The 19,413-nt window shown below is 36.3% G+C and overlaps 1 pseudogene; it reads right to left on the reverse strand.

Annotated features, from left to right (window-relative positions):
- Positions 1 to 401: 401 nt before the first annotated feature.
- LOC127081638 (SCAR-like protein 2) lies at positions 402 to 4,484 on the reverse strand (annotated as a pseudogene).
- Positions 4,485 to 19,413: the final 14,929 nt, after the last annotated feature.

The raw sequence follows: 19,413 nt of genomic DNA on the forward strand, positions 1-19,413 counted from the left end.
TGTCAAATGGGGATTCAAAGTAATGAAATAATCAAATCGGACCAATCAATGAATAAACAATGCATGAGTGTAGGTGCAAGGGAATTGTCTCATTGTAAGAAGGTCCAAGAGTAAGCCATGTGAAGAAAATAAATAACACAACAAGTTATATTTACAAAACACTCAAAAATTAAATTGAAAGAAACAACATCAGGACGTGCACGGATAAAAATCGGGATGCGAGGATGCGAATCAAAGTCACATAATGCAATGACGTGCAAGGAAAGTGGAAATTGAAAAGCAAACAAGAAATCTAGATAATGTGCTCAAAGCCGGTTTGCACATAATGACAATAATTGAAATGTCATATGTGATTAGTCAAAACGCAGCGAAATACTATCGATGTATCGATAAAAATAATCATGGATAAACAACATGGAAATTGTTGAATCCATAAATTAAAATCGATGTTTAACAATTAAAATAAATAAAGGGGTAAACATTAGGAATAATGAGGGGATTAAAAAGAAATGTGAAATAGAAATTAAAAATGCTGCAAAATCAAATATGACACACATGGGTATTGAACCCAAGACCAAAAGCTTGCCAAAGCATACCTTTTACCAACTCTGCCTAATAGGCATCCTTATCGTGTTGTCTCAAGCGCTAATACATAACATAAAAAACACACTTTAAATAAAACACAAAGTTAAAACAGTAGCAGGTTCTTGTAAACATATTCATCTTAATCCAGCGATCATTTTTCTTTCTATTTGAACATCAAAATTTTACAGCAAGATAACCAAACAAATGGAAGCTTCAAGAAAGCTAAAACGGAGAAATGGAAATAGAAACTCGAAAAGGAAACTAACCGGTTGCGGCGAGATTGACCGACGGATGTAGGTAAGGTTTCGTCTGAACCGGTCTTTGATTTTTTTTTCCGTTCTTCACCACCAAGAAAAACTATGGTTTTCTTTTCTCCTTGCCGTCGACCTCTTTTTTTGTTGGTGAACAGTAGCGGCTCCTCTCCAAAATTAGGGTTTTTCGGCTCTCTCCCCCTTTTATGAATAGTGACCGCCTATTATATATGACTCATCATCCTTTCTCTCTGCTGTGTTTTTTTTCCAGTGTAGTGGAGTGTACGGAGGACGCTTGGAAATTTTTGTCCATATTCAGCTTGTGGTCCCCTTCTTCTTCTCAACCAAATCCATTTACTGTTGGTAATAATTAAATTACCTTTGTGAATTTGCTTCAAGGACTCAAATAAATTAGAATACGTGTCTTCTTTTTTTGGAATTAAACTGATTTTGGGCGGTGTTGTTGCATTGTTATTGCAGAAGGATATCGTGTTGTGTTGAGTTTTTAACGAGTTTGTCTCCACTGCGAATATTCACATGCTATGGTGGAAAATCCGTTTGATCAAAGGCAACGAAACTCTCGGGGCCTCCGAGGGATGCAAGTTAAGACTTTCAAAGGGCATTATCTACCTCGCACTTGGAGGTGTAACTGCACCAAATGCAAAAGTATGTTGAGCATTCATATAACTGCCAATGGCTTCATTTCAATATCAACCTTATGTGGTCATGATTCCTAAAGGTCTGATTTACAACTGACATTTGTTGAAGGCGAAATTGGGACTGATTTTGGTACTGTTGATACTGCTGGATGAGCTGGTCATATGAACCCGTGCCAGAAACATTATTTGGAGAATTTAGTGGCCTTAATCCAATGCCATGAGGCCGTTGGTCTGTGAATGATACATAGAGTTTGGAGATGGAAAAACGTCCGACCCATGCAAATGAAGATCTTGATTGTTCACAGGTGAAAAAGAGACACCACTGTTACTGGCAGAAGGAGTATGCTGCTATTGCTATTGAGTATGATGTGATGAATAAGATCCTCCCAAGCTGAAACCGGCAGACCTCCCCATGGAGAAATGCTGTGACTGCATCGTTGACATAGCATTGTCATGAAGTTGTTCTTTCTGATGCATATCCATAGTAAACTCTCCATTACCACCTTTGTATCCTGGTAAAGCTTGGAAGTCTTCATTTTGAATGTTAAACTCTTGGTTTTGTTGTACAATAGGACTAAGACCCTATTTTCGTAAAGATCCCAACTGTCCTTGTGGCCCTCCAGCAAAACTAGGACGACTTGATAGTTGAGGGAAGTCATTGAGGTCAAAGGCTGAACTGAGGAGATCCTTGAGGAAGCACGCCACTCATCAATCGATTTTGTCCTTGCACGCCTAAGCCGCCAGATCCGCTGCTTCCGGAAGTTTCATCGGACTCCCACTGATCAGAGTCATAGTCCGAGCGAGGGGTATGACGATCATAGGATGCACAAGGAGATGATCTACAGAATGTGTCGTCACCATCGGAGTGAGAGCCTGAATCGTCCATAGGAATGGAAGACTCTGGTACCAATTGGAATGAAGGAAACATATCTGTTATTCTTTCATGATGATTACTTCCATCGGGAAATTGCAGTTTTAGCTTGGAGGTCTCAAGTCCACTGAGAGGTTGGAAAGATATTTTCATATGTTCGAGTGGCGGTGAAGGAGGGAGTGAATCTATAGGATATCTGAAACTAACTTTCTCTTTGAAGGTTGTCTCAGGATGTGGTTGTCTTACAATGCCATTTTGTTCACTCTGTTCCAATATAACAGATTTCAAAGAACCATAAGGTCCAGATTTTTCGTCAAACGAAACTTTGTAGTTAAAGCTTTTTATTAATAATCTATGGCCAAGTCCAAACATCTGTGACGAGTTTTCACCATTCCTCTGGTCCGTTTCAGCATAATCCTTTGTGTCAGCTGCTGCTGAGAGAACCGTTCTAGATGCAGATACATTATGTTCTGCCAAAATGTTCCTCTTAGTGTGACCATTACTCTGCCGAGAACCCGAGAAAGTATTTTCAGATGTACAAGCCTGATCATCATATCTAGAACTTGATTCCTTTAGAAACCGTTGAGTAATCTTTTATGATGATTCCTATCCCTCTTTGTAAGTTGAACCGTTGCTTTTTTGCATTGAATTGCCAAGCGAACCACCATTCATCTCATTATTCGAAATCAAAGACCCTTGGTTTAAGGAACTTGACATGGTAAAGTCAGGAGGTTTTGATGGCTCGAGTCCTAATAATCCACCATTAGTCCAGAACCTAACCGAATTATCACTGAAAGACTCTTTATGTGTGTCTTCATATTTGAAGATGTTATTGACCTTACCAGTTTTTTAGTCTGATAATTTTGAGCCAGAAAATGATGGATCAGTACTAATTGGTGCTGACACTGTATCATTAACAGTAGAAGAATCAATGGAGGTATGAGTCCCTACTAAGTGATCCAAAGTAAAATTATCACTTGTATGAGGATCCCTTTCCAAGATGGGACTCGCAGAGGGATGAGAACAAGCTTCACTCTTGGATATTTGTTTTCTGGCAGAAACATCTGATGGACTCACACATCCCAAATTCGATTCATGTGGCTCTGATATGAAATGAGGAATTTCTGGTAGCGTGTCAGGAAAATTCCCGAATGTTTCCTTGCTGTAAGGATCATCTGATGGACTCGCGGAGTCCAAATCAGATGCACGTGGTTCTGATGTGAGATGAGGAATTTCTTGCGGCGAGTCAGGCAAATCATTGATTGCTTCGTTGTTTGAGTAAACAGTGTCTCTGGTCACCTTTTCAAGATCAAGAATATTTGGCATAGTTGCTGATCCCAAATTAGAAGCATGTGACTCGGACATGAGAGGAGGATTTTCTTGTAGCGAGTCAGGAATATCGTTGTCAAATAAATTAGAAGGAGTTTGAGTCCCTCTATTTCCAACCATTTCACATGTAGCGTGTGAGGCAACCCGCTGCACCTCTCATTTTGTTTCATAGTCAAAATTAACTTCAGATTCTGATTCAATTGAGTTAAGAGCATCCATGAAATTATCATTATCAGGCTCACTATCGATATCACCTGTTTGAATCTCTCTGAAGACTGGTTTCAGGTTTCTTTCTTCATTAAATAGAATATCATTGTAACTAATATTTGCTACGCTAACAGCCTCATTAACATGCTGATCCGAGTTTTGTTTTTCAACAAGCCTCTCTGGAGTTTTATCCGTCTCACAAGCTTGACTATTGGATTCCAATATCTCTTCCTTTTCATCCCAAGTAACACCAGATGAAGAAGATGCAACTTTCTTTTCCAATGAATCGTGTGAAATATTATCATCCATAGGAGGAGATACTGACTTAAGAGTCTCGGTTTTCTGCGTCAACTTTGAAGAGGATGGTTCCTCGCAATCCAGTTCATCAGCTTGAACAAAATTGCTTGGATGGAAAACACATTCAATGTAGCCAGCACCAAACTTTGAATCAAAAGAATTTGAATGATCTTCCAAATCCGATTTCATTATCATGTCTATTGTAGAGGCAGTTTGTCTTCAATTTGTGACAGTATTTGATCCCTTGTTTTTGAAGCGCTCTAATATTGAACTGCAGTTGTTCATTGTGCAGGCATCAAGAAGACCATGATTCCAAAGTTTGATCATGAACAATATCCAACACCAATGTAGAGCTCGGGATGAGATAAGCTCTTCTGCATGATGCTTCGAAAATGCCTCACAAGCCCACAAACAAGAAAGCTAATCAACATGTCTGCTCCTTGTCGGGCGCGAACTAACGATGCATCTTCCAGCATATGGATAGCATTTTCAACCACAGCTCCCATGACTTTCACAATCATTGACGGGACCATGGAAGTTGTTGGTGATGAAGCTGGAAGCATTCCAACAGAACTTTGCGGAAGACCAGCAATCCTTGTTGGACCTGTATTCACAGTTGGGTCAAATCTGCTAGTTGAATTTGAGTTTGTTAAATTCAGTGTACTTGTAGCACAATCAACAGGTTTTGTTTTTCTTCTTTTTCCTGCCGTACTTCTCGTCTTAGGAAGGAAACTTCAACTTCCGTATCCATCAAAATTTGTTCTGCTAACTCAGTTTCTACAGGCCATGTTATTGAATCCTGAAGCATGGATAAGTAGCTCAAATTCTTTGGCATATCAATCTACCAGAAGAAATTCAGCTTGAGACTCGGTGTCTTCTACTTTCTGTCTCAGTAGTTTCTCTTGATCTAAAAGGATTACCACAACATCGGTATTACTCAGAGCCAATTCCTTCATCAACGTAGCAAGTTGGGATCCTATTTCATTAGAACTTTGCAGCATCATCTCCTCCTGAAGCTGTAGATCTGATGGTGATCTCTCCAGCTTCCACTTCTTTCCTCGTGATTCGATCAAAGCTATTATGGATATCAGCAAGCAGTTTCCCTTTCAAAATTCTGCACATTTCTAGTTCTTCCCCTACTCTAAAATTGTGTTCCTTCAGATCACCTATGACAGCGTTTGATTCACACAAGCCATGTGAAAGCAAGCAATTTTCTGCATGCATTCCTGTCATTGTTTCCAGAAGAACACTCATGTTTCTCAAATTCAAATGCATCCTGCTCATGATGTGAATGAAAAAGAAATTGGTACTGTTGCGGCAAAACCGAACTTGTCATCTTGTGATTTAAACCTTCCATATATTCATGTGATAAGATGCTTTGTTCATATGCCATATCATGATTGAATGAACGAAATAAATGAAATATGAATGAGTATGTAGAATTCCTTTAATATGAATGAAAATATTTCAACGTGAATGAAGAAAATATGAATAGAAATTTGGAATGTGAAAAACGTAAAAATATGAAATAGTAAGAAAATACGAATGCAAATTTGGAATGTGAAAAAACGTAAAAATATGAAATAGTAAATATGAACATGAATGAAGGAGCATGTATGGAATTTCTTTGAATTATGAATGAATGAGAAAATGAATGATGAATGATGACCCAAAACAAAATGTTTTACACTTGACACATAATTTCTTTGAAAGAAAGTGAGAACTAATAATGTGATAAGGCGAGATGAATAATCACTTCGATGAAACTAGAACGAAAGATGAAACATGAGGCTCACTTGATTGCGACCAATGAAAGAGTTTTCAAATCTCGCATGGCTAAGGAGAATAATCATCTTATACCAAAAATCAAGAAACAAAGCCCAAAAGACAAACATGGATTGGTCGTGGTAGCAAGTCCAACAACTAATGTTGGTGGGTAGCATCATGACCAGATGGAATGGTCATGAAAAAAACAGAATGCAAACGAATGATTGATGGAAAAAATTTCAGGGCCAAAATCAGGGTATGACACAATGAAGCAAGGCTAAGGAATTAGAAGCTAAAGATCAACCAGGGAAGTTGAAATTTAAGCTTGAAAAGAGAAGTGAAAATTCAGAATTCCCTTGGTGAGAGGTTGGGGAATTAATTCAGCAGAGGTTCAGGCGCCTTCAGGTTGCCAATTGAATGAAATGACGCTTCTATTTATAGATGGAAATGCAAGGCAAGGGTGATCAAACTCGTGTGCATGAAGTTGGGTCCTCCATGCATGGGCCTGTACAGGCGCATGTGAGGCCCAAAATCAATTGGTTTTGCATGCTGAACTCAAGTGAAATCAGTTTGGACGTGCAGATTGAAAGGCATTGGCTTGTGCATGAAGATTTCACTTGGTTTCCACAAATGATCACAAATATTCATCTCTTTGAAAGTCCCATTTGGACAATTCAAACATAGGAATGTGAGTAATGGTTGGAAAGGTCTTGACATAAGGAACAAAAGATATGTTGGACAAAAATCCATTTGGAGTTTTGAAAATTGTGAAAATTGGCCATGAAGTTCAAGGTACAAAACATGTATGTGAAAAATTTACCAAAAAGGACCAACTTCAAGCCCTTCTGTTTCAATAATGCAAGCTTCAAATGACAAAATCTCCAACATCAAAGTTGTAAATAGTTTCAAGGCAATAAATTTGGACTTAAATTTTGCATCATTTGGATTTTTGATGAGAAAGTTATGGGCACTTGAAGTTGAACTTTTTCAAGATTCAATGGCTTGGTCCAAAGTGACCTATAATGTTTTGTATTATCACATGTGTTTATTTTAGGATTATGAAATTTTGTCCAACATAACAATTGACTTAGACATATTAAAATTTCCAATGCACTTGATCCCACCTCAAAATCATAAAAAATGAAAGAGTTAGGTCCTTGGGAAGTTGACCCAAAATTAGGGTTTCAGTCAAAATGACCTATAATGTTTTGAAATGAATGATGACCTTCCAAGTTTCAAATGGATTTTTGATGAACATGAAAGTTGTTCATATGATTCTTAAGAACATTTATTCTCTTAGGGTCATATTCATTTGACAAACACATCAAAATTTAGGTCTCAGTGGGTTTCAAAATAGTCAGATGAATTAACTGATCAACTTCTCAAAGCCAAACTTCAAATCTTAATGAATTAATGATTGAGGATACTCACATAGGCTCATATATGCATAAAATTATGAATGAAAAAAATTCCTATGATTGTATTTGATCATAGGTTGAGGTTGCTTCATGAGCAAGACACAGTCAATGCACAGTTGAATTAGGGTTTCCTTGGGAAACAATCGTCAAGCCCTTTGGTTTATCTTGATCAAATTGACAAATTGAGATACTTGGGAGATATATATGATGATTGAGAGCTTTGTGAACCATTGTCATGCTTGCTTCCATCTTTATTGAGTCATTTCAATGGGCATAGGGGCCTCCTAGGAGCCTTAAATCACATGACTGCTTAAGCTTCAAAACAAAAGATGTTAGTGACATATTTTTGTGCTTTTGGTTAGTAAACAAAATAAGAAAAACAATAATATACAATTCAAGCATGCTTGGTGGTCTCAAACCAACTCACACAAGTCCCAACCCTAGGGTAAAGGAGCCAAGATGCTATGATCCTTGAGGCAAATGTAATGAACAATGATATGATGCCACGAGGGATCTTAGGGTCAAAATTAGGGTCTTACAACCGCTTTTGAATTATTCAAGTTTTTGCGTATCACTCTGATAATGTAACACTAAGATGAGTTACATATTTTTTCTTTGTATTATAAGTTATTGGATTATTTATTTAAATAAAGTATTTTCTATTTTGAGATAATTACAATTATTTGAGTATTTTGAATTCCACTGCAATATCATAATCTCTTTGAGTAAGTTAACACCATTTATAAAAACTTTCCGTAATATCCTTTAATTGTTAGGATTTTAAAGTCTTACATGTTTTATGCTCATGTTTCCAACCATTCCTTCTTAATTATGCTTACAACTAAAAACAATGTTAGATTCAATGGAAATTTGGATAGATGGGAAGCCAATGCAGCCAAAATAGAGAAAAAAACACTCTAATTATAATATTCTTCAATGCCTTATTTCATTTTATTATAAAGATTTTAAATTACAAAGCCATAATCTCAAATTCCGCAAAATAAAAAATAAAAATGTCTATTGAATAGATTTTTATTAGTGTAAAAACTTATTCTTCTCTTCATGTTGTAAATATAGTCTCTAGGGCCACATAGTCATTCATTATATTTCATCACTCTTGTATATCTACATTTGTTTTCAATGCACCTATATATGCGAGTCCAAGAATTTTGTGGACAATCAGCATCCACTTTACAGTCTTGTAATGCTGTAAAGAAATAACAAAATAAATGTTACTAAAATAAATAAATAATTATTTATACGAATTGCAATTAAAGAAGGGATTTTGAAATGGATGAAAAAGGTAAATTACCATCAACATTCTTTGCAATAAAAATTATAAAAAGAAATAAAATTAAAGCATAAACAAACTTAATAGTTTTAACCATATTTTTCTCTCTTTACATGAAACAAATCGAATGTGGTTTGAATCTTTTATAGTGTATAAAGTACATGTTGTGATAATTTAAAAATATATAATTTTACCTCTTAAGAGGTTGTAAAATACCATCTGTAAAATTAGAATGATTCCTAATTGTCTCTTATGTGTTTCCAATAATTGAAATTTATTTGTTTCCAATTAACTCTTCAAACTTTTATGATAGGGAGGATATTTTATAAAATAAATATATCGCAAAAATTTTGTGACATCATAGTTATGCACAAAATGAAATGTATTGTAAGAATTTTATTTTTATAAAATTATTATATTATTGGAAAAGAGTATTAAAATTTCAATTTTATGGTTTCATTCACATATATTCTATGAATTAAATTGATATAAAAAAGTCGAGCGACATCAATTGCGATGGTGTCTCCAAAAAGTCAACTTGCAACGCTTGTTTAAAGTCTCCTCCAAAAACTTGGTGATGAGCTATTCACAAAAAATTGATTTGTGTAATATTTTCACCGCGGGGATGCGTATGATGTTGCATGAGATTGAGCTAACGAGATATGATAGAATTACAAATTTGATGGTAGAGAGTGATTCTAAAGTCATGATAGATATGGTTAACCAAGATACTAAGGAAGATCACAACTGAGTAACCTTAATTCATAGAATCATAAGGATGACTAATAAGAATTGACACATCAAGTTCAACCATTCGTGGCAGGAAGGAAATCATAGTACAATTTGGATAGCTAATTATAATCTTACTTTGACAATCATGAATTCCTCATTCTTTTGAATCTCATGTCAAATGAGTTGAAATGATGATAATTTCGAGACTTCACTCTTTAAACGTGTTAGAGGGTGTATTTAGACTTCTTTTTTCGTTGGGTTTTTAGCCCCCTTTTTTATATAAAAAAAGAAAATAAAAATAGAGTAGCATTTATGGGACTACACTACAGTTTTTATTATATAGGCTTCTTATTAATAATTATTTTGTGAAATTCTAATTTATTTTCTTCTATAAAATAAGTAGCTTCATATACCAAATAATGTAGTATTTAGGTAGGCGGGGTAGATCATGTATATGTTATTTAAGATAAATTGTTATGACCCTTAAGAAAAAGACAATGATGGGGTATAAGGAGTGACAGAGATTAAAACCACGTTTTTTCTTATTTCTCTAAGAGGTTTAAGGAACTAAATGATGTTCGACCAATGCTAGATGGAGTGGTCTTCAGATCTCTTTCTAAGAAGGATATTTCACCTTGACTTATCCCTTTCATTAGTCTATGTGTTAGATTTAGGACAATTGTTATACTTATGCTGGTTAAATAGGAATACGAGACCCCGAGTAGTGACATAGGGAATTAATGTTATGTGTATCGCCTAATCCTACTTCCGCTGGTGGACTAGGGATAAAAAACTCCAAGTAGTGATTAATGAGTTATTTCGCGAGGGATTAGTTATAGTGACTTTGTTAATTCACTGTAGGGTTATAGTGATAAGATCATTCATACAAGGCATAAAACATCAACAACAATAGAGAAATAGGGGATTCTAAACACAACCTGGCTGCTTTCGGAATTCTGTTTAAGCACTTATCAAATTTTAGCATTGCAAACTCGAGCCCTCCTCCCCCCAATTTTAGTCTTTTCGATACATTCCACACATTTTAGCTTGTTAAAAGGCAGTCCCTGTGAATTTGATCTTGTTATTACTGTGAAACTATCGATACACTTGTCGAGAAGTCATCAGACCCTAAAAACCTGTCTACTATATTACAAGATAACTAAATACTAATGAAGTAACACGTGTTACCTTTTCAGTCAAGGTTAATTCCAAGAAAGCCAAACCCTTTGAAACTGAATTTGGGATTTGATTGAGCGTAATTTCCCACATAATTAGAATTCCTCTAAATATACCCTCTGTCTCCTTTTCTACCAATATACCTCTTGATTTCCCCAAAGACCTTTCACCCCAAACTCTTGCATAGTCTGAGGTTTTGTCTCCTGCAAGAAGCATAGTTTTGCTTTTCCTTTTTAAAGAATTTGGCTGAATCTCTTTCTTTTTATGGAGTTTCGGCTCCCTCTTATGTTGAATGTCACTATTTTATTGGACCTCTATAAATTTACCTTCCCTTGACTTTTTCCTGTTTCAATCTCTCGCTTACATTTTCATTATGATCTCTTCATACACCTCTTCTGATGGGAAAATTCAACAACAAATAACAATAACAACTCTAACAGAGCAATATGCAGCGGATAATCAATTTCCCAAACTTGCAAGAATCTGTGAGGAGCAACAACAAATAATCACGGCAACTAAAATCACCAACACAAGGGACACAATAATTTTAAACGTGGAAAAACCTTCTCAATGTGAGAAGTAAACAACCACGGGACCAAGTCAGTAATAAAGTTCCACTATGACCAAAATATGGGTACAAGAGACTTTTAAATATGGCACAAATTCGTGCTCAATAACCAGCCAAAAACAACAAGGTAACCAACATAACAATCAGCCAAAACAATGAGAAAACAAGCATGAAATTGAGAACAAAGTTCAACAGAAAAACCAGAAAATACTGCTACTGTCTGAGCTTGATTTCTCCCACCTCAGACCTCTGATCGACGATCCAACCAGTCAGATTGAAGTACCACGAGTCACGAATCGGCTGTCCAAATTTCATCCCGATCCGACGGTGAACGAAGGAGAAATCGCGAATCTAGTGCAGCTGCTCTATTTTATGCGAAAATGGGTTTTGCTCTTCCTCTCTCACTTTTCTCTTGCCTCACTATTTTGAATTCAGCTCTCTCACTTACCCTAATCTGACCTCTCTCCACTTGGTTAAGTGAGACATATGGGCTTGCATATATTGGGCCTTTCTCCATATAGGAAGGGAGCCCAAAACCCAACATATCTCCCCCTCACAACTATGTGGAGGTGACTGCCAAATCGGCGATCTCACAACAAGTTTCAAACTTGTTTCTCGGTAATGCCTTGGTCATCATATCAGCACCATTATCATCTGTATGAACCTTGGCCAATTCCAACAACCCAGCATCCAAAGCATCACGTATCCAATGATACCTAACATCAATGTGCTTGGACCTAGAATGAAAAGTTGAATTCTTACCAAGATGAATTGCACCTTGACTATCACAAAATAGCAAGTACTTATCTTGAACAAAACCAAGCTCTTGCAAGAATTTCTTCAACCATAACAATTCCTTGCATGCTTCTGTAATGGCAATGAACTCTGCCTCAGTAGTGGACAATGCAACACACCTCTGCAATCTGGATTGCCATGCCACAACTCCCCCTGCAAACTTAATCAAGTAGCCTGAAGTAGACTTTCTGGAATCAATATCTCCAGCCATATCAGAATCAGTATATCCCACAAGAGTAGGCTTATCACCTCCAAAACAAAGCCTCAAACTGGTAGTACCACGAAGATACCTCAAAATCCATTTCACAGCATTCCAATGCTCTCTACCTGGATTAGACAGAAATCTACTAACTGTACCAACAGCATGTGCAATATCAGGCCTTGTACACACCATTTCATACATTAAACTACCCACAACAGATGTATAAGGAACCCGTTGCATATCTGATTTTTCAGCTTCATTGGAAGGACTCTGACTAGTACTCAATTTAAAGTGAGTAGCAAGAGGAGTACTTACAGGCTTAGCATTTTCCATCTGGAACCTCTGTAACACTCTTTCAACATAGTGTTCTTGTGACAGCCAAAGTTTCTTCTTGTTCCTGTCACACATGATTCTTATACCAAGAATCTACTTAGCAGCTCCCATGTCTTTCATGGCAAATGACTCGCCCAATTGCTTCTTCAACCTGTCAATCATGGAAATATTTTTCCCAATAATAAGCATGTCATCAACATACAATAACAGGATAATGAAATCATCATCAACGAACTTTTTAACAAAGACACGATGATCAGAAGTAGTCTTCTTGTAGCGTTGCTCACACATAACTGACTCAAACTTCTTGTACCACTGACGCGGGGCCTGCTTCAAACCATATAGACTCTTTCTAAGCCTACACACATAGTCTTCCTTGCCTTTAACCAGAAAGCCATCAGGTTGCTTCATGTAAATCTCTTCCTCCAAGTCACCATGAAGGAAAGCGGTTTTGACATCCATTTGCTCTACCTCCAAATTAAGAGTAGCAGCCAAACTCAACACGGTTCTAATGGATGACATCTTCACCACAGGAGAAAAAATCTCATTGAAATCAACACCCTTTCTCTATCTGAAACCTTTCACAACCAATTTGGCTTTATACCTTGGAGATGTAGAAGTGCTTTCTTGCTTCACCCTGAAGATCCACCTGTTTTCTAAAGCCTTCTTACCCTTAGGCCATTTCACCAAATCAAAAGTATGATTATCATGCAAAGACTTCATTTCATCTTGCATAGCATCCAGCCACTTCTTCTTTTCATCACTCTCCATGGCTTCATCATAACATTCAGGTTCTCCTCCATCAGTCAAGGTAACATAGTCATCAGAAGGTGTAAGACCCCAATTTTGGCCCTAAGATTACTTATGGCATCATAACATTGCATTTGCAAAGCCTCAAGGATCACAAGCACTTTGGTTCCCCTTGCCTTTGGGTGGTATCTCTTGTGATTGGTTTGAGATCACCAAGCATGCTTGAATTGTATATTATTGCTTTTCTCATTTTTTATTCACTAACCAAAAGCACAAAAATATGTCACTAACATTTCTTGTTTGTAGCTTGAGCAATCTCAAGGCCCAAAGCTTCTAGGAGATCATTGGTGCAATGATATGGCCAAGAGAAGATGAAAGCAAGCATGGCAATGGTTCCCAAAGCTCTCATCCATCAAGTATGCCTCCCTAGCATCTCAATTCATCATTTTGATCAAAGAAAGTCAAAGGGTTTGAGGTTTGTTCCTCAAGGAAACCCTAATTCATCTGATCATCCACAATGCCTTGCTCATGAGGCAACCTTAGCCCATGGTCAAATAAAATCAAGGGAAGTTCTTTAATTCATCATTTCATGCATATTTGAACTTATTTGAGTATCCTCAATCATCAATTCATCAAGATATGAGTTGTGGACTTGAAAAGTTGATCAGTCCATTCATCTGACTATTTTGAAATGCACTGAGACCTAACTTTTTATGTGTTGGTCAAATGGAGATGATCCTAAAAGAAAACATGTTCTTAAGGACAATATGAAAAACTTTCATGTTCATTAAAAATTGATTTGAATCTTGGAAGGTAATCTCCCATTCTAAGACATTATAGGTCATTTTGACTGAAACCCTAATTTTGGGTCAACTTCCCAAGAACATAACTCATTTATTTTTCATGATTTTGAGGTGGGATCAAATTAATTGGAAATCTTATTTTGTCTACTTCAAATGTTATGTTGAACAAAATTTAATAATTTCAAAGAAAATACATGTGATAATGCAAAACATTATAGGTCACTTTGGACCAAATGCATTGAAAGGCAAAAAAGTCCAACTTCAAGTGCCCATAACTTCTTAATCAAAAATCTAAATGATGTAAACGTTAAGTCCATCTTGATTTTCTGGAAAAGATCTACAACTTTGATGTTGGAGGTTTTTTCATTTGAAGCTTGCATCATCAAATCAGAAGGGTTTGAAGTTGTTCATTTTGACAAAATTCTCAAAGGCATGTTTTGTACTATGAACTTCATGGCCTGTTTTCATAAATTTCCACACTTCAAATGAGTTTTTGTCCAACATAACATTTGTTCCTTATGTCAATACCTTTCCAACCATTACCCACATGCTTATGTTTGGATTTTCTAATTGGCATTTTCGAAGAGGTGAACATTTAGGCATAATTATGGAACTCATGTGAAAGCTTCATGCCCAAGCAAATACCATTCAAAATGCACGTCCATTTCACTTCAGAATGAGCTCAGCTTTCATTTCCATCAGCTTTTGGGCCTCGCATGCGCCTGTACAGGCCCATGCACGGAGGACCCAAAGCTTCATGCACACAAGTTTTTCCTCACTTGGCATCAGCTCCATCTATAAATAGAAAGCCTTGCTCACTTCAAATGGTAACCTAAGGGCGCCTGAAATGCTGCAATAGTGAATTCCCAACCATACCAAAGGAACTAAATCCATTTTCTTCAAAATATTCAGATCTGAAATTCGATTGAATTTGGTTGAATCTTCAGATCTAAAGTTCCTAAACCTTCATCATCTGATCCATTGAAGTTCTGTTTTGAAAAAGGAACCAAGGAAAGGGAATCAAAGCTTCACAATTCAAAGGTGTGCATCAACTGGTTTGTTCTTCGAAACTCCTTATTCTTTGATCTGTTGGCCTTGATATTGTGTTGTCTGAAGTCCTCTCTATAGAGGCATCATTGCTGTATGCTCAATTTTTGAAATCAAGCAAGTTCATGTCGAACACCATCAAGCTTCCATCTCTGATTTCTCTCTTAATAGGAATCTAGAGTGGAAGTGAGTGGTATAAGAGTGATGTACATCACTTCCTCTTTCGATTGATGCCTAGATCGTCCATTTTGGTGAGCATTTGAACCTCTGTGTTTTTTGCCCTCGTCGGAGCTCACCGGAGAAGACGGTGGCGCTGGCCACCGTCCCTGTTGCCAGATCCCATGTGGACTGTTTGATCTATTTCCTAGATTGAATCATGACCTTTGTTTGTTATGACTTTTTTAAATGCATTGTGTGACGCGTTTGACTTGAGCCTTTGGTACGCGCGCGCTTCATGACCATCAGATTGGACACGTCAATTAATGAGGTTCCATCCAAGCGCTGTGGTTTTTTCTGATTTTTATAATTTCCATTTTATTTCTTTTATTTCATTTAACTTCAAAAATTCACAACTCTCTCATTTTAAATCCAAAAAATATGGGACCAATTGCATTATTTCTCTTTTTAATTCTAGTTTCTAAAAATGATTTTTAATATTTTTTATTTCATCATTTGATATTTTTTGTGAATTTTCTCTTTTCTGGTTATTTTTAATTCATTTTAAATAGTTTTTGATATTCAAAAAATACAAAAATATTTTCTCAACCTATTTGAATGATGATGGATCTATGAAAAATATTCTCATCAACTTTTTAATTGATTTGAGATTTATTTGAGATTTTAGTTCAATTAGGTTATTTTTATTCATTTTTAATTGATAAAAAATAGTTTCTGACTTTTAAAAATGCTAAAAAAAAATTTCAAACTTTGTTTGACCTTGTTGAACTTGGGATAAATCACTTGGACTTTTCAAAGTTGATTTGAAGTGATTTTGAAGTTTGACCATTCTTTAATATTTTAATTCAAGTTTATTTTCAAATATTAAAAATGCCAAAAAATATTTTGTTCATTTCTTGACTTCCAATCTTCATCTCACTTCTGTTTTTGATTGTTTGACCATGATCCTCAATGTCATTGGTCAACACTTGTTGATTGGTACATTCCATTTCATTTAATGTACTTATTTCTTTTCATTTCCATTATCCATCTTCATCTCCTTCTCCTTCTTCTTTTCTTTTTGATCAATGAGTTAAAGGTTGATAAGTTAGCATTGATTAGGGAGGTTTAATCTTCCTTGATTCAAATCTAATTCATCTTGATCAAATGATCAAGTGAATGACTTTGCATTAAGGATAGATTGCTTCCTAAATCATGCAAAGGACTTAAACCAATACAAGATCGTTTCTCTTCTTCTTTTTGGCATGGCAAGTTGTTGGAACTTGGTTCACTAATCAAGACTTCTAACTTGTGTTGTTGCCTACATTATTATTGACCGGCCTCAGATGGTTGTGACTTCTACATAAGTCCAATTACGATTGCTTAACATAGCGCTAAATTTTCCTTATGGCACACTAACTACTAACTATTAACCATTAACATTTACTTTTTGCACTTTACATTTATGCAATTTGTTATTCTTGTACACATTAGTCATTTGCTTTTTCCTTTGCTCATTGGAGCACATGTTTATGTTAATGCAATTTGCCTTTTGCTCACTTGAGCATGTGATTGTGTATATACTTTTGTGCTTGTGTTTTGTTTGATTGTTATTGACCAAATGCAAAGAATTGGACAAAATGGACTTAGACTTTAGGACCTTCCCTATGCAAATTTGGAGTCAAAGAGAAACTAGAGTGCTATAAAAGTCAAAGAGCAACTAGGCATTGGGCCTTTAGAATGCTCAATGTTGAAGATGACTTTGAAAGGACCAACTTCTAAACTCTTCTTGTCCATTCCTTTTTTGTTTGCTAGAACCTTTTAATATGTGTGTTCTTGTGCTAGGGATCCCAACTTGATCCAAATTGAGGAACCATTACCATGAGCTTCTAAGAGAAAGGGATCCAAGATACCTTGAGGAACTTTCCAAGAGTTCATTTGATTGATTGATTGCTTGAGTTTATGCTTATGTGATTGCTTATTCCAAAGGATGGGAGCTACTTGGATCATCAATATGATCTCAAGAGAGGAACTCCATTTGTGGTTTTGCTTCTTGTCCCTTACCTCTTGTATGTTTAGGACTTTAGCCATTCTTCTTCTTCTCTCCACTCTAACCCAAGCCAAAACTTTTGTGCAAACATCTAACACTTGTTTTCAACATTAGAAACCTAAGCCTTATGCTTTTGATTTTCAAACTTTCTTTTCATAAAGCTTATTTTGAATTGAATCTTTAATCCACTTTGACCATATTTTGTAAATACTTTTCATTGGTAAATATAACCCATCTAAATATCTTTTTTGTGGTTTCAATGGCCACTTTCTTAATCAAATTTTTTCATAACCTTTAGCTGTTAGGTTTGAGTTATCCTTGAGGTAGATATAATGCTCACTTATATCCTTAGTGATGGACAATGAGTCTTCCATGCTTATTATAGGGTTAACCCCTCACTAGCATGTTGAAGCTATCCTCACATGGTGGATTTGTGGTTTTAGGTTGAGTTTTCTCCCTTGGATAACAAAAGACCTTAAGGCTTTTGGACCAATCAATTCACCAACTCTTTGAGATTTTTACCCTGAACTACGAGGTTTTGATCCTAATCTTTTTTAAAGATGGTACGTAGGCAATGGGTTTATCCATCCTAACACAAAATGTAAATAAACTTGTATATTCTTTTCTCATCTCTTCAATCATGTTTGCACAAACAAATTTTCACAAAATACCAACCTTACAACAGATGTGAAAAGGGCTCCCTAGGAGTACCTAGGATGTTTTGGGTGCTTAAAACCTTCCCATTGCATAACCAACCCCCTTACCCAGATCTCTGACATTTTTACTAGTTTTTGATTCGATAAAACTTTTAGGTTTTTGTTCGCTTTCTAACCATTCCTTTGGATAAATAGAAGTGCGGTGGCGACTCGACTTGTATGATTTGCCTTAGATTTAGTCAATATCTCTAATGGTAACAAATACCCCGCTATAGAAAAGTGGCGACTCTGCTGGGGAACTATTTGCCTAGTGGGTTTTGCCTACTTTTAATATTTGTTGAATTGTATTGTATATTGTTTTGTGCCATATTTTTTGTGCAATTTGGGATTACTGTATTGTATGTAATGATTGAATTGCTTGAATATTAATTCCTTGTATGTTTGGTGATCTTTGTGAGATGAGTTCTATACCAGAACTCGAGTGCACTTAGGATAGGAGAATGTCATAGTCTTGTTGACTTGTGTGGAGTTATTCCTTAGCAAGTTGACTTGCAAGTCCATTCACTTGGTGGAGGTCATGTTGGGATCAATAATGTCACACAAGTAGTTGTGGTTAGACATTACTCTTTCCAATATAAACCTTAGAAGCCAAGGACCTTAGTTTACCAAGCCCATCTTGGCCTATTCTTAGGATGTAATGCGAAAGTCGTTCAAGTGTAAGATTTGATACGATTGTTACGCGATACTACACTCATAAGAGTCTCTCTTGAGAATATTTTTGGAATACGAGTAGTCGTTTCTCCGATAATATCTGAAAGATGGGATGATGACTATGGGAACCTCTTGTAGAACATGTTTGGCAAGTTAAATCCTAGTACACTCCCTTTGGGTGGTTCTAAACCGAGACTCCATGCTCGTGACTTGCAACAAACCCTTGATTCGTGGTTGATCCGTTCATGTATCCTTAATATCAATGGAACTTGGGTGTTGATAAGGTGTAAGCCATAATCCACAAAAATGGATGATTGATATTAAGGATGCCATGACCCATCCCATGACCTTTGCTTGGTGTGCTCTGTTTGATCCTTAAGTGTGGTTGTTGATTTATGCACCCATCTGCATCCATATCATCAAAATAATAAGAAAATTTTCAAGGAACTTAAGAGGTCTATTTGCAAATTTTCAGACATGGAAAGACAAAGAAGGAATACAAAGAAGTACAATTTCAGACAACCAGACTTGAAAGAGCTAAGGAATTTGACATCCTATGTATTGATCCTTTGGGTTTTAAAGCTCGTTTTGGGAAGCTTCTTCCTCTTCTGACTACTCAAGTGGATGAAGGGTTGATGAGTGTATTGGTGCAGTTTTATGATCCTTCGTATCGCTGCTTCACGTTTTCAGATTTTCAGCTTTTGCCTACGCTTGAGGAGTATGCCTACCTTGTGGGTATACCTATTCTAGACCAGTTGT

This window comes from Lathyrus oleraceus, chromosome 5 (genome assembly GCF_024323335.1).
Source record: "Lathyrus oleraceus cultivar Zhongwan6 chromosome 5, CAAS_Psat_ZW6_1.0, whole genome shotgun sequence".
Classification (NCBI taxonomy): Eukaryota; Viridiplantae; Streptophyta; class Magnoliopsida; order Fabales; family Fabaceae; genus Lathyrus; species Lathyrus oleraceus.